Below are 17,228 nucleotides of genomic sequence, written 5' to 3'. Positions count from 1 at the left end.
TTAACCATTAGGCCACCCTCCCAACCCCGATATGGGTATGCATCATGCTACATAGTGGAGATGGGGAATGGAAAGGCTGGTGTAGGCCATCTGCACATGGCCAATACCCCTTAAAGGAAATATGTGATCTGATATGGGTCACTTGAGTGGTCTGTATGGCTGGACAATGATCTCTATATTCATGAATGGCACCTTATTATTATTAGGGTTGCCACATATGACTCCCTGACAGGTGTGGTGACGTAGCTATCACAGGAAAGACAACTGCCCAGCTGCATCCCTCACTCACAAGTGTCCATTATGATGACCGCTGCCTAGGTGGTAGTTCATGGGTACAGGTTTATTAACATAGGGGTGACAATGCGAGTCAGCTATTGCTCCTAGGTCATAGTAATTCGCATACTTCAATAGGCAGATGCCTTCTGTTTGTCTGTGAGGTATGGACTATAATGAGGGGGAATAGAATTCATTAACCCTGACATACTGTAGCTGCCACTGGTGTGATGATCGCGTATTATTCAGACACCTTCTGTAGTGTTGTTTCTGCCAGCAATCCTGTTGCAAAACACTCCTGTGACATAGGAATGTACATCTAGTATACCGAGTGTAGGTGGTACACAGTATGGGTGATGATATCCTATGACCTGGCAAGGTTATGATATGCAGTGTGACATCAACCATACTGTCATCTACATCTGTACTGCTGACATCACTTAAGTGATCAAGGTTCATGGCCTTCCAGACCATACTCAGCAGGGTAGTAGTGCAGTACTTCCCATTATCCATGGTGTCATCTCCTTTGTGGGTTGTGATACCTGTTGGTGTGCACCATTTAGTGTGTACACATTCTGACATGGAGCTATGTTTTACATGATGTGTACATGGAGAGCATCTTGTTTTGCCATATGTGTATGATACAACCTGTGATGTGGGTAGGTCCCATGCAGACTGAGTGCAGCTTGTACCTGCATAGTTGTGGGTACAGGGGCCCTGTGGTGTACATGGATATATGCTTGTGTACCTGTTGGGGGGAGGGGGCCGTGTTGTTATATTATCCAAGACCCTATCTGGATTGCTTATTCATGCCAAGCACTTGTTCAGGACTTGTAAACAGTACGTAAGCTAATAATTACTATAACACTCAATCTTCCACATCACCTACAGGTAAGGGTGAACAGGTTTTGTGCATACTTTTCTCACTTGCATAGAGTAATGTAGCTCTTGTACTCACTTTCCTCACTTATCTAGGTGAATGCAGTTCTATATTCAGGCATGTCCAAGAGTCAACTGCCAGTGTTCTCATAGGTTCATAGGTTCATAGGTTGATACTAGGCTATCTGCCCTAGGGCATTTATAAGCCTAGCCAGAATGTGTTTGGCTTTCACCACCCTTTTATATTAGTCCTTTTAAGGTTAGTTTACTGTACCTCTGTCAAGCAGGGACACAGAAGAGATCCCAGGGGTAAACGTATGATCTCCCATCCACTCATCAAGATTTCTCTTGAAGATGGTCAGTGAGGGGCTCTGCCTAACATGGATTGGGATTTTGTTCCAGAGTCAGGGGAGCCTCTGGGATATGAATCTGTTCCTCCAGCATGTCCTATTTATTTTTGTGCTGAGGTTCAAGTCCCTGGAGCATGTAGCTCTGAGGGATTTGGATTTCCTGAGGTGAAGCATGTCCATTAATTCTGGGTTGGACATGGCTTTATACATCAGACACAGATCGCCTCTGAGTAGGTGGTACACAACTGAGTAGAGCTGGAGTTTCTTTAGCCGAACTGCATAGGGCATCTGTTTGAGCCCCTTGATCCTCTTGGTGAGGTACTTTTGGGGTCTTTCCAGTTGCTGCAGGTGTCGGGTAAGGTACATCCCAAATGGGGCATTGTATTCAATTACCTGTCTATCTGATGAATCTGGACATCTTGAGGCAATGTACACATTGCCTCATGTACACAGACAAGCCTCTCCGCCTACCACCCAACACTACAACCTGTATGAGATGCACTCATCTAGCCAAACTGGAGGTAAAGGTCTCTCCAACCAAGCCTGACCCTGACTGTCATGTGAAGAAGGTACACAGTCGCACAATGCCACACTCATCACATAAGCTTCACTGTATCAACCCCACCATTAACTGGTAAAACTACTTGTGTATCAACACATTAGCTCAATGGTTTTTGGAATTCGTAAACACCAATGCCCTGACTCAACATATCCACACACCCACCATAGGCAGCAATATCCTAGACCTAGTCATTACCAACATGAGTGATGACTGGTGCTCCACACGTGAAGCCAACTCCTCGTTGGTCCGATCAGACCATGTGCTGAACACCATTGATATCCACATCCCGCACCTACCCCCCATTAAGGGAACCACAGTATAATATGTCTACAAGGCCAACTACATGCTTCTTAAGGCAGACTTGGTGGACATCATGACACCCATGCAGATGGACAGTACTGTTTTAACTGCTGAATCCTACACAAATGCACTCTATAAGCACTTACAAGAGTGCATGGCTTGTGCTATCCCAAACAGAACCAGGACACTATACTCATAATTAACTAAACCACTCTGGTGGTCCCCTGCCATAAACATATTGTACTACAGGAGGAAGACACTGTTGCAAATGAGAGTACAATACCATGCATGGAGGAGATCCCCCTGCCAGCCTCAGTAAGAAGGTGAGATCCCTTATAAGATCCTCCAAAGCTAGCTACGAAAACTATAACGCAACTAATACCAACAACCACAGAGCCTCGATGTCAACAACCAGATCTGCTCTGAGTTACAGCACAAAGGCACGAACATTACAGAAACAATTGATATTGGCAACATCCTGGCAGATCCCTCTCAAAGCTGTATACTCTAAAGGCAATATCACAGCATCCATGGGACCGGACAACATCCCAGGCTGCGTTTTGCATGAACTTCGGATCGTACTGTCTCGTCACCTATGCACCAAGTTCAATAATAGCCTCACATCGGGCATAGTGCCCCCTGATAGGTGCACAGCAACAGTTATCCCACTCCACGAAGGTGGCGCCACAACGGACCATGGGACCTATTTCCCTACAGGCCTGACTAGCCTGGTCTGCAAGGCTATGGTGCACATCATGGATCACTGTCACAGAGACATTGGGTACCTCTCAACCTTTGACCCCTCCCTATTTGGCATTGTTGAGGCCAGACCATCCCTCCTAAACCTGGTGGACTTCTTAGAGACAGTTAGCAAGGCATTAGATGAGAGTCAGGAGGTCCACACAGCCTACCTAGATCTCTCATAGGCTTTCAACACCATTCCTCCTTCTGATATTATCAACATACCCATCCGCCTGAACATTAACCCTACATCATGTGATGGTTTGCAAAGTGGCTCATGGACAGAACACACACAGTGGGAGTTGCATACCCTAGGTCCGACTGTATACCAGTTACAACTGCCACCCCCCCCCCCCAGGGCTCAGTCCTAGGACCCCTCATGTTCGGTATATACTTCTCTGATGTACAGACAAGCACAGGAGGGCTTTGGCTGAAAAGGTTTGCAAATGACTGCAAACTAGGGAACATAATTGTTTCCCCAGCTGTTACAGACACCCTCTGGAAGGGTCGCATTGAGATGGATACCTGGTGTTAATATCATGGCGTCAAGCTGAATGGCTAAAAATGCATAGTCATCCCCTTTGGATATAACTATTTACCCATGGACTACCACATAGGTGCTAGTCCCCTACATACAAAAAAGGTAATACAGGATCTGGAAAAACCAGTAGATAGCAATCTCTCCCATAATGACAAGGTGGTTAGAATATCCTTCTACATGGCCCCCCTAATCTGTAATGGGTTCGCATCCAGAACAGAGGGGCCATTGTGACTCTACACATGTCATATCAGACCCATTAAAGGATACAACACCCCATTTGGGATATACCTTACAAGACAACTGCAACAGCTTGGAAGACCACACCAGTACCACACCAAGAGGATTACTGACCTCAAACAGATGACCTATGCAGCCCAACCTACGAAACTCCAGCTGTACTCAGTTGCATACCGCATACTCACAGGTGATCTCTGCTTGACATACAAGGCCCATGTCCAACCCTGTATTTCTGGATATGCTCCACCTAAACAGAAGCCCCTGAGAGCCACATGCTCTAGGGATATACACCCAACCACAACGAAGAGTAGGACATGCTGAATGGATAGATTCCTGACCCGGACACTCTCTATGCTTTGGAATGTGATTCCATTGTACATCAGGCAGGGCCTCTCATGAGCACTCTTCAAGGGAAACCTTGACATGTGGATGGGAGACAGACATTTACCTGGGGATCACTGCAGTGGCTCTGCTGGACAAAGGCACAGGGAACTATTGGCTCTGCCATTCAGAGGCACAGGGAACCAACCTATGGGGGTGGTGAAAGACAACACACGCTAGCTAGGCTTACAGATACCCTTGGTAAGACAGCCTAGTACCTACCTTTGCATATATTACATGTCTTATGTGCATGGATAGTTAAATAGCTCTTCCATTTTACTTTGCTATCATGCTGATAAACTGTCAGCTCACTAAAAGACATATGTATCCTGTTATTGTGTATTGTAAATGCCAATTGACATAACAAATGTTTGCCTAACATTACAATAATGCTATGTAGCTTGTAATACATATCTGCCTACAATACTGTACATTACACAGTTATTGGCACAATATCCCACAATGCAAAACATACTTGCACAGTGGCCCAACCTTCCACATGTAATTCTCTGTAATACACCCATACATATGGTTACAGTTACAATATATCAACATATACTATCCCCTGTTATAGCACGTACTTGTTGGACCAGCCCTGCCACTGACATCAGCTGGTAAGGAGTATTTCTGTTCAAAGCCCTTATATAGCGTCCCTTGTGGTGTATGCGGTGTTTGCCTTGTGACCTACAGCAGTACACACAAATACTACAAGCATTACTATGCTCAACAATACATCACTACAAGATAACTGTTTCCACTATATGGATTGCGTGCACTTTAAATACTACAGAATAGCACTACATACACAGATATACTGACTGTTCTACATACCTTATTAGTAACCCGAGGTATCGTTAACAGTTGATTCAATCCTTTTCGGTTTGTGTTTCAATGTTATTTGTAATGTTCTGCTGGTATATATGGATGGCTTAAATGTGTGATAACACATCCTTTTCTAGTTACATATCGGTAACATGTGGTATCCTGTCCACCAATTGCTGTTCCAAAGTAGTTAATTGGATGCACATCAGCTGTGCAGCTACTCCATTAGCCGATACCATGGCAACAGTGGTGTATAAGTGAGTACTCCTTTTGGCCGTTGTCCGTTTGCCTTACTTTTGAGGGAGACAGCCTAGATGTGTTATTGAGATATATTTCAACAGTGATATGGAGACACACAGAGATATATTAGCTTCATGACTCCCGTGGACTGTGTGTAATGGCTAGACAATTTAGTTCTACATGTGAGTACAGCTGTTATATTTCGGAACAGTGCTAGTTATGCAGGGTTTGTTTGTACCTGATACTTCTGCAGATGTTTAAGTCTGGCAAGGATGTTTAGCCGGCTCAAGGCCATATGGCTATGCATGAACTGTTATGTGGTGTACAGTGTGCTCACCAGACATCCTTGATCTGGTGTACAGGTGTAGCATACTGTGCTGTTACTCAGTAATTTCTAACACATCCTGGTGTACGCACAGTCCTCTGAAACGGGATTAGTGCAAACAAACCCTATTACATCAACAGCTGTTCCTTTGTATAACAGCCGCTATTTCACATAGGGCCATGTTAGTGTGTCACTGACAAGGTATGTTAAGGCTTCTGCAGATGTCGTACAGTTTGTGAATAGTTTGGAATGTTATTACAGTTTGTATTGTACTATGTTTGGGTATGGGGGTGATGTTGGTGGGTGTGCTTAGCAAATGCAGGTGTGTAGGAACTGCTTTTATACATAATTGCTATGTGCATGAGGGTTCCTTCCCTATTTGAACACCTATCCTTTTGTGGACTAATACTATGGTATTTGCAGGCTGATTCATTAAGGCACTGTTATGTGGTTCCTGTATAGCATGCAGGTGATGTTAGTCCTTGAATCCCTTTGGTAATACATCTGAATGTAATAACGTGTTGCTACATGATAGCTGTGCATTTCTGTCATAGGTATTTGCAGTCATCATAGTTATGTTGGTGACTGACTTTCTTTGGCTAGGGTTGCCACCTTTTCATATGTCCATAGTGGGTCCTTTTCGGGACACACATCTGATTTTACAGGACGACACAAACCCACGGTCAGTACAAGCGATAGAACTTTCCTTTCTTGCCTAATTATAAGCTTATTCTTGTAGCAGTTTAGTAATTATCCTGTTTCCTGTACTATGTAGGTACTTTAGATACAGAAATAACTATTGCATGCAACTATTACAGTACATATGGGACATAATTATGTCCTACAATCCCACGACATTTGCCACATTTAATATATTTGGTCAGGACACAACTGCCCAAAGAGGGAGTGTCCCTCGCAAAGTGGAACAGGTGTTAGCACTATCATTGGCTCATGTCCATAGCACATATTTGTAATGGTGTATAGGCATATAATCTCCATATCCTTTGTTCATAAAGGTTGGTAGTGGCGGAATGTGTGATTGCTATGATCTATGTTATACACACATGTGAACACTTCAACCGCTGTATACGGGAGACCTACGGAATCCTGAAACCACAGTGTTCTGATGCACACAGTCCCAGGAACAGACTCCCATACCCCACATTACTGACATCGACAGTAACTCGCGAAGGTAACACGAACATGGAACACGCACACATGCACACACAGACACACTGCTACCCAACACATCCAAACAAAGTATCCTACACTACGTATGAGCAGGTGGTCAAGCCCCCCTACACACCCCATGTAGGTGTCTGCACCCCACACACCACCCCCTACTTTAATATTCTACATCCTAGGTCACGCAAACAGATGCACAAAGCTAACCCACAACCACAAATTACAGTCCCCCAAGAACACACACCACACACACAACACGCACTTACACACACTACAGCCCTAAGAAACACACGTACACAGAGTAACCTACCCAAACCGCAACACCAGAAGCACTGACTAACTGTCCATTAACATTGTGAGATTATACCTCACACATCTGGTGTTTCGAACTGTGTTCTTTCGGATCTTAAGTCTCGGGATTACATGCGTCGGTATGTAAAGCAGTCGGTATGTGGTAGGTATCCCATTTATATGTACCTCCATGGTTATGTAGATGTTGTTAACCTATCTATATATCTACATATATATGTATATCTCCATATATCGACATTTATTTATTTATTTATTTATTTATTTATTTATTTATTTTATATTTGTTGACCGGGCTAGTCTAACTGGATATATGTCCATTTTCAGTAGGGGCCCAGAGAGAAAAGCTCCAAGATAAACTAAGTGAGAAAAAAAACCTTAAAAATCATTTTAACATAGGACTAGAAGAAGAATAAAACATATTGAGATATACATTGCAAATTACAAAATAAAACCTTGGAAGGATAAAAAGCAATAAGGTGACTATGTAGATGCATACATTATGTACTATGCTTCTAGCAGGTCATAATATGGAAATCAGAGAGGACAAAGCAAAGAGCTTTAGAGCTAGAATATTTATAGTAAAGTAGTATGAAAAGGAGGTAATTATACAATAAAGAAGGACAAGTGATAAAAGAGTAATTATGTAAAATATGCAACTAGAGTATAGAAGAAAGAAAAATCTTCTGTAAAGAGAATTTAGAGAGACAGAGGATAGTATGGCTAGACAGAGACTTTGTTTAGTAGTAAAGAACTTTGTTTATTAGTAAAGAAAATGTATTTGTTCTAGAGTAGTGTAAAAGGTGGTATTTATAAGTTAAGAACATAAAATAGTACATATGTAGTCAATAATGGCAGAAACCTAGGTAAATCTGTTGGCTAGATGCCTAGTCTGGTTTAGAACAGGGGCACAGCCAGTGTGTTGTTAGGTAAAGTTTCAGTTTGTTTTTGAAAAGTGAGGGAGAGGGGAGAGAGGAAAGATCACTGGGGAGAAGATTCCAAGTTTTTCCAATAGCATTAGAAAAGAGAGATTCTCCAGCCTTGTTATTGGATTTAGAGGTATGTACAAGGTTTTTGTGAGAGGAACGTAGGGATTTCAGATTTATATATGGTGTGATGAGGGTGGATAGAATAGGAGTAGAGGAAGGTTTATAAAGGGTTTTATGGGCAATGGTTAGTTGGTGGAGTTTAATTATGTTTTGTAGTTCCAGCATGAAATGTGGTTTTATATATCATTCTTACCTTTTGTGTTTTATCCTGTCAGTATACACAACTGCCATTTGTACATCTTAGGTAGCTTAGTGGTATGTTATTGTGATGAATGTGTACATGGTTGTGTGTTCTAATCCTGGCAGTGATATCTTCCCTCTCAGAGCAGGCACTGGTAGTGCAAGGGTGATGAACGCACATTTCAGCGGGTGTGTGTTCCACATGTTTATTAGTCTGTGGAGAACTACCTATATATGCAAGCTGTGTTTAAGGTATACTATGTAACATGTACACATCTGTGAATATACCTGTCAGGGATACTCCCCATTATTTGGAACTACATCCCTGATTACATTATACAAAACCCCTCACTAACACTCTGAAGAATCCTTGCAGAGTGGGTGGTGAACAGTAGCTACACCCCAGGGATCCCGCAAGTGACTCTGCTCCACAGAGTGACAGTTAGTTGATTGATGGGGTGGCGACAGCAGACACGTTTTACCTATGCTTATGAGTGGCCTCGGCGGTTGGGCATGTACCTACCTATGTATCTATGAACCTGTACATACAGTATGGACACATGCTGATAGCTTAATATACTGTTCAAGTATTGACTTACCTTGTGCCAATGGCGGTTGTGTGTACAATAGTTGAGGGCTACCTATGTAGGATGCACACAGTAGACCACCTATACATGACAATTTACAGGTGGTCGTGTGTGTGTGTGTGTGTGTGTGTGTGTGTGTGTGTGTGTGTGTGTGTGTGTGCCATCCATGTTTGCTGTGTGTGCAGGTGGAAAAGTGTGTCAGACCATGAGTGCCTACACTGTCAGTGTGTGTGCTATATGTTCTCTCTTTGCCAAGGCATGGGCATACTGGGTATGTCTTCATCTACCTACTGGGGCTGGCACAGGGTGTTCATGGTCTGAGTACCTCTGTGCCTGTGGGTCCCTTGGCAATGGTGGTGGGCTGTGAGGGCCTTCACCATTCTGTCCCTGCTGCAGCTGTTTCTGCAGGATCATATTGTGTAGCATGGCACATACTATGAAAATGTGGGCACATGTTCCTGGAAAGTACTGCAAGGCTCCACCAGATATGTCCAAGCAATGGAACCATGATTTCAGCATCCCAAACACGCACTCTATGATGATTCTGGTTTCTGCGTGTGCCTCATTATGGCATTCTTTTATGGCTGTGTGTGCATTTCTGATGGGTGTCATCATCCACGGTTCCAGTGCATAGCCAGCATCCCCCACCAGGTGGCCATATGGGATGTGCCCCCCTGGCAAATACCTGATACAGCTGTGAGGCATGCCAGATGTGGGAGTCGTGATAGCTTCCAGGACTGCCAGCACATTCATCCATGATAATGCCCTGGGCATTGCACATGACCTGGCAATTGATGGAGGGGAATCCCTTGTGGTTTATGTAGCGCCTACCCTGCTCACCGGGTGATGACTTGATGTGTATGTGCGTGCAGTCTAATGCACCCAGTACCTCCGGGTAGTCCACCACATGGTGGAAGAGACGCATATTGCTGGCCAACTCCTCCTGCGTTCGGGGGATATCATGAATTGTGTTACATTACAGTTTTATGACATCTAAATATATTTTCATTATGATCCCATTTGTGCACCGATGCACTGCAGTTTTACTTTGCGTTGGTGTGGCCATGAAATTAAATGTTATTTCTTATATGTTGTGCATGTTGTTTTATGCCATTGGCTATATATTTAGCCATTGACATATATTAACATTATAATACGTACGTTTGGTCTGCTTTCATGGCTCTGATTTTATGTTTGACAACATCTAAACCGTTTTTTTTTTTTTTTGGTTTACATTTCTACATGCTTACGCTACGCCTGCACAACTTCATGAATCACTATATACCTTCATTTGCATGCTACACTGCTGTGCATGGGGTAATTAGCATACATGTGCCAGGAGCTGCGCAGCTCTGGCATATGCTGGTAGTGCACGTAGAAACAGCTCCTACCTGAATCGCTCGACGGCCATATTTGGCGCTAGATTGTCGAGGCTACTCCGACGCATGGCGCAAGCTTCATGAATCCTGGGGCATATGTAATCTGCCAATACTGTATACACAGGTAAAGGCCATATATGTTTAGGTTGGAAGGAGAACTCTCCTCTGTTGTCACACCCCTGACTGGCATTTAACTAATGGTATAAGTGGGAGGACCCTAGCAGTTGCTGGAAGAAATGGGTCAGCTAATAACCAGTTCAACTTTTGCAGAGTTAAAGCAAAACCAGACTCCACTCCTAGATGGCATAACACCCTCCTCTATGGCCTTGGGACAGACAAGAGGAACAAAGTTAGATAGTGTTTGTGCTCAGATGTAACAAAAGGAAATCTTTGACATATTTTATCTCTGATCCTAAATAAAACCATGCAATCAGATAAGTAAACTGAGCCACTGTGATGTAGGCTGGGTACTCTTCCCTCTACTGACGTGTCATTACCCTATTCCAACTACATGCTTAAAGGTTTCTGTGAGGCCATTTTTGCTTGGGCTGAAGGAGGGTCTCTGTGTTTATCAGTGGGAGTGACTAACATTGAGCAGCTTCCCTGCCCCCCGGAGAGGTGGTTACTGACTTGAAACTGTAGTTTTATTGGCCACTAGGGGTCATTTCCATAACTCCTTCATTTGTCCTCGGAGGAGTGGTTTAGGGCAGTGACTTGTGGTTTGTTGGCCAATTTGGGTCATTTCCTGTCTTTTCCAGCCCCCTGCTATAAAGCACGCTTTAGCCGATTTAGCCCGATTTGATTTAGCGGAGTTGCTACTGTTGCACACTAGGGCAGTGCGGTTAAGCAGGTTTAAACTATTCGGGCTACCTAAAGTCCACTCTTCAAATTTTCCTTAAAACTACCTTCCTCGAACTATACTACTGATCTAATCAGCGTATCCTATAATTAAAAGATCATCTCTACTTGACTCCAAGTAGACTATTCTCTATCTGTTAAGCGTAGCACTTGCTCCTACAGTACTTATTACCTTGATACGGCACTCTTGTCATAGATAGTACCCCAAAAGGCAACCCCCATTTCTCGGTCACCCGTCCCCGGAATCTTTTTAAAGTTTTTGTCTATTCCTTCTAGCATGTCGAGGGATCAGTTGCTAGTGTCCTCTCCTGCTCAGCTGGTGAACCTGGGAATATTGAGGCAATGTTACAATTGCCTCATGTACACTGAACAACCCTCTCCTCCTCCCACAAAACACAAATACATGCGAGAGATGCAACTACGGCCAAACTGGAGGCTGAGCCCTCTCAACATAGGACTGGCAAGACCAGTCAGGAGGAGAAGGTTACCACACACACTATAGACCCAGTCTCACATATTACCATTACAACCTCAAATCATACACATAAACACACAAAGACATACTGGAGGCTCTGATCAAAATCTACCAAAACAGCAGAGGCCACCAAAGCAGACACCCAAACAACCACCACCTCAGAACACAACACCTGCAACACATAGACCTCACAGTCAGAGTGTCAAACAGTCACAGCCCTTAAGGCCAAACACAATGCCAGACACACTAGTCATTGGTGACTCCATAGTCAGACACACTGGCGTCCCGCTCACCAGACTGAGTAAGGAGAAGGTCACAGTAAGCTGCCTGTCGGGCGCTAGAATCCGCCACATAACGCAAGCACTCAGGTCTCTCAACAGCAGGTACAAATATGATTCAGTCATTGTCACGCTGGTGTAAGCGACCTGAGGCGTACCTCCTTGGACTACATGAAAAGAGACATTGAGGAGCTCTCTGATTATGTAGCCCAGGCAGGTATGACCCTGACCTTGAGCAGTATCCTACCTTCACCAAGAATGATGCCACAATACAGAGATAAGATGATCAGCTTTAACAATTGGCTTAAACACTGGTGTCATTCAAAGGGGATCAGTGTCTGTCTGCCTGGGATGACATGCTGGACAAGCCACGCTGCTTAAGGGGCGGCTTGCACCTGTCACCCTGGGATTCGGATATTGGCAAAGGCTCTTGCCACCCCATAGTGCCTTTTTAGGCAAGGCTCAAATTCTAAACCTACCACCCTAGAACACAAAAAGGAAAAAACTAAGGGTAATGCTGCTCAATGCCAGAAGTCTAAATCTCAAAATGCACGCCTCGAGGCCCTTCTCAGTATGGAGAACATCGATGTCTGTGCTGTGACAGAAACCTGGTTCAAGGCTCCTGAGAGCACCCGAGCTATCAGGTTTTACCTCATATCATGCGTTCCGGCCCCAAAATCTGGACAATACCAAGAAAGGAGGGGGTATCCATATTCATCAAGGACACCCACACCTCAAGACTGGTGTAGCATACGATGCATCGGAGACCATCCAGGTGCAATTAACCATAGGCAAGACTGCTCTGCAAATTGTAGCATGTTACAGGCCACCCTCACAAACTCAGGAACCTCACATGGCCTTCCTGAAAACACTAGAGGGATAAATGTATCACCAAACACCATCATACTAGGTGACTTCAATTACCCTAATATAGACTGGGAACACTACTCAAGCCCAAACACCCTAGCCCAAAAGTTCCTGGAATTCATAAACTCAAATGCCATGGAACAACTAGTCACCATCCCACAAGAGGAGATAACATACTTGATCTCATCATCACGAACATGGGAGCACAATGTTCAACACCGGAGGTGTACCCCTCACTGGTGAGATCAGACCACAAACTAATCTCGCTGGAGGTCCTCATCCCACCCCACCTGAAATAAAAGACCACAGTAAAGAACTTCTCAAAAGCCGACTTCACACTTCTAAAGACTAGTGTGGTCTCCTTTAAGGCCCCGAGCAGTGGAAAACAGTACTCAAGCCGCTGAATCACTTACAAATGCCTTCTACCAGCACCTGCAGGACTGCATGGATAAGGCAATCCCAAGCAAAACAAAGACTCTTTGTACCAAAGGCAAGCATCCAGTCTGGTGGACCCCAGCCATAAACAAACTCTACAACAAAAGGAGGAAGCTACTACAAGATAGAGCAAAATCCTTAAAAGGTAAGACACCCTTGATCACTATAAGTAAAAACTAAGAGCTCTCATAAAATCATCCAAAGCAAATTTGAGAGAAAAATAGCTAAAGACTCAAAAGACAATCATAAGGCCTTCTTTAGCTATGTTAGAAACCTGGGAGGAAACTCCCAGATATGCTCAGAGCTAGTTCAAAATGATGTGAAGATTACTGATCCTACAGACATTGCCAACATACTGGCTGACAGGTTCAGTGCAAACTTCTCCCCTCCCCAAAGGAGAGATATCTATACCAAGCGATTGCAGCCCCCAAACATCTCCAGCGCCCAAGTGAGAACTGCTCTCTCCAAAGCAAAAACACAGCATCCATGGGACCTGATGGTGTCCCCGGCTGTGTGCTCCATGAACTCAATGAGGAATTAAACCCACAGCTAGGACAGCTGTTTAATCAAAGTCTTACCTCTGGATACGTGCCCAGGGGGTGGCGCACTGCAACTGTGGTACCACTTCACAAAGGCGGTGCCTCCACCGACCCTGGAAATTACCGGCCCATTAGCTTGACAAGCCTTATCTGCAAAGCCATGGAGAGGATCATAATGGACCTCATAAATAAAGACATAGGGAATTTGCAGACTTTGGATCCAACCCAGTTTGGCTTTGTCAAAGGCAGATCATGCCTTTTAAACTTGGTTGACTTTTTGAAACAGTCACCAAAGCCATTGATGAGGAAAGGCAGTCCATACAGCCTACCTCGATCTGGCTAAGGCCTTGATACAATACCCCATTCGGGTATCATTGAAAAACTCATCAGCTTAAATGTCAACCCATACATCACAAGATGGGTCGCAAACTGGCTGAGTGACAGAACCCACAGGGTCAGAGCTGCTGGCGCCATGTCAGACTCAAAGCCTGTCACAAGTGGTGTCCCACAGGGCTCAGTCCTGGGCCCACTCTTGTTTGGCATCTACTTTTCGAAGTACAAGCAAACACAGGAGGGTTATGGCTGACAAAGTTTGCAGATGACTGCAAACTGGGCCATAGTAGAAAACACATCTGACACAGATATCCTTCAGAAGGGTCTCACAGAAGCGGATAACTGGTGCCAGAGCCACGGCCTAAAGTTAAATGCCAAAAATGCATAGTCATACCCTTGGGAAAAACAAGGTTACCCTAGCTACCAAATAGGTGGCAATCCACTGAGCACAGAAGAAGTTATCAGGGACCTGGGGACCCAGGTTGATAGTAGTCTGTCATTCGACACCCATGTAGCTAAAGTAGTTAGGAAGACCTTCTACATTGCCCACCTTATCATGAAGGGATTCTCATCTAGATCAAGGGAGGTCATAGTCTCCCTTTACTCATCACTCATCAGACCAATGATTGAGTACAATGCCCCATTGAATGTATCTGACCCGACACTTGCAGCAGCTGGAGAGGCCACAAAGTTCCTCACCAAAAGGATAAAGGGTCTCAAAAATCTGTCCTATGCTGCCCGACTGAAAGAACTCCAGCTCTATTCAGTAAACACGCTGCTCAGAGGTGACCTTTGCCTAACATACAAGGCCATGTCAAACCCAGATTTGATGAATATGCTTCACCTCAAAAAATCTAGATCCATCAGAGCCACAAGGGCGGGAGACTTAAACCTTGACACGGCTATTAATAGGGCGTGCTGGAGGGATAGATTCATCACCCAAAGACTCCCTATGCTGTGGAACAAAATCCCGGTACATGTGAGGCAGAGCACCTCGCTGGCCTTGTTCAAGAGAAATCTTGACCAATGGATGGGAGATCGCAGATATACCCCAGGGATTACCTCAGTGTCACTGCTCGACAGAGGCACAGAAAAATAATGGGTATAGTTCCCCATACTAAAGGGGTGGCCTAAGCCACAAAACGATGGGCTAGGCTTGTAAATGCCCTCGGGCAGATAGCCTAGTATGAACCTATGAACCTATGAACCTATGAACCCATAAAAACACAACTACATTTACTAATGCAATTCCAGGTTCACACTGGTTCTCAACTAAAGAAACTTAATGGCATTGAATTGCTCAGTGGTGTTAATTACTCATAGTTTAAACACATCTGCACAGATCCCATACCATATAAAATAGAATTTATCAGGTTATGGAAGTGGCTCCCATTTGCTTTCTCTGGCAAGAGATAAGGCAGCTTCTAGCATGTAATAGTGAATCTCTTACTGGTTAGCTCTGCACTGTTGATAGTCATAGTCCATCTCCGCTGAAACTGTTCGACTACTTAAAGGTAGTTGCATGAAAAGTGCCACCCTGATTTACTCTTTGTTGTTAATTGTGGTATACTGATGATCACCCCTATCTGTCTGAAGGAAGGGGTCCTTCAGGTATGTTTGTTATCTACTAGTAAATCTCTCTGACAGCACCACAGCACATGAAGGACACCATCCTATGTTCCTCTAAGGGTGAAAATAGTTCCCTGAGTATATCTAGTCTTAGTCTTAGCAGCAAGCAAATCAATAGTGCATTGATCATCTTTCGTTTGTTGACCATATTGTCCCTGTATGAAGCTATACATGTACCAACTCACTTGCCAAACCAGACATCTCTGGTTGCTAAACATTTATAGTCATGGCTGTTGTTCTTAAGAAGGCAACTCCAAGCTTCTGAAAAATGTTAAATGCATCTTTTTCTTTCAGACATTTGAGAAATAGCTGTAGCTCACCAGCTTCTGGAAAAGCTACTGAAACAGTCTCCAAATAATGATATTTCATTGTTTTCACCAGGTCATCTTAAATATTAGATTGCCATTTTTATGCTTAAAAGCAGTGATGAAGCAATTCTTTAGACAGTGGTATACTTCATCCTCGTATGAGTTTTCAGCAATGTTAGCTATCAGCTTCTCCTTATAAAACTATACGATGGTATCATGGCAACTAGGCTTGCTGGATATATTGCATATATATTTGGGACTACTGGAAGGAAGTAATAATAGAGAAAAACTCCAAGGTGGCTTGAGATGCATATTCGTGTTCTACAAAGATCAGTACTTAAGCATTACAACTTTCTTTCCCAGCGAGAATTAGATGCAATAGACTGGCATCTCGTCCAGCATTACTTCTCTGGCACGTGTACTGAGTGCTTGGAGAGGCTTTGGCTCCCTCACAACATTCAGTATGATAATTCAGGTATTGGACAATAAATGAGCAAATGATTGTAACAACCAGACTATTTGAGGATCTGGTTTCATTTGTATAAGGACTGCATAGTATGTTAGGATCAGTGACATGCAGTATGAGTTTTGAAAATGACTAAACATTAAGACTGTGTAAAATCTATTCTTGGAGAAGTAAGAATAACTGAAAGATGATCAATGCACTGCTGCTTTGCTTGCTGCTAAGACTAAGACTAGATATACTCAGGGAAGTATTTTCACCCTTGAGAATGATATGCTGTGGTCCCCACCATTATGCAACAGTTTAATTCTGAAGTGATTTTCAGGCTTCATGGTTTATTTTATTTAACCTTCATTGCCATATAGGTGGACTGAAATGTTGAACACTTGAACCAATGTTCATGCATAATCTTGTTTCATTAATTTGCATTTATTACAAAAAAGAATATTAATTCAATAGGGAAACATTATAAAGAAAAATAAGATAATCACAGCTCCTGTATATAAGTAATAGAACAAAAAATATATAAAAATGAAAAAAATTCAGAAAATATCAGGGGTAAACATCTATGCAAGACTGCTGTCATAAATATATTGACTTCTATGAAAACTAGAATTTCAGAGTTGTTTGACATTTTGTTATAAGTAAAGAAGGATGAAACACTAGAAGTAAGTAGAATCCAACATGAAAGGCAAAATATGTT

This window comes from Protopterus annectens, chromosome 2.part1 (assembly GCF_019279795.1).
Source record: "Protopterus annectens isolate FY-2018-M chromosome 2.part1, PAN1.0, whole genome shotgun sequence".
Taxonomy (NCBI): Eukaryota; Metazoa; Chordata; order Ceratodontiformes; family Protopteridae; genus Protopterus; species Protopterus annectens.
Note: the sequence above shows the minus strand (reverse complement) of the source record.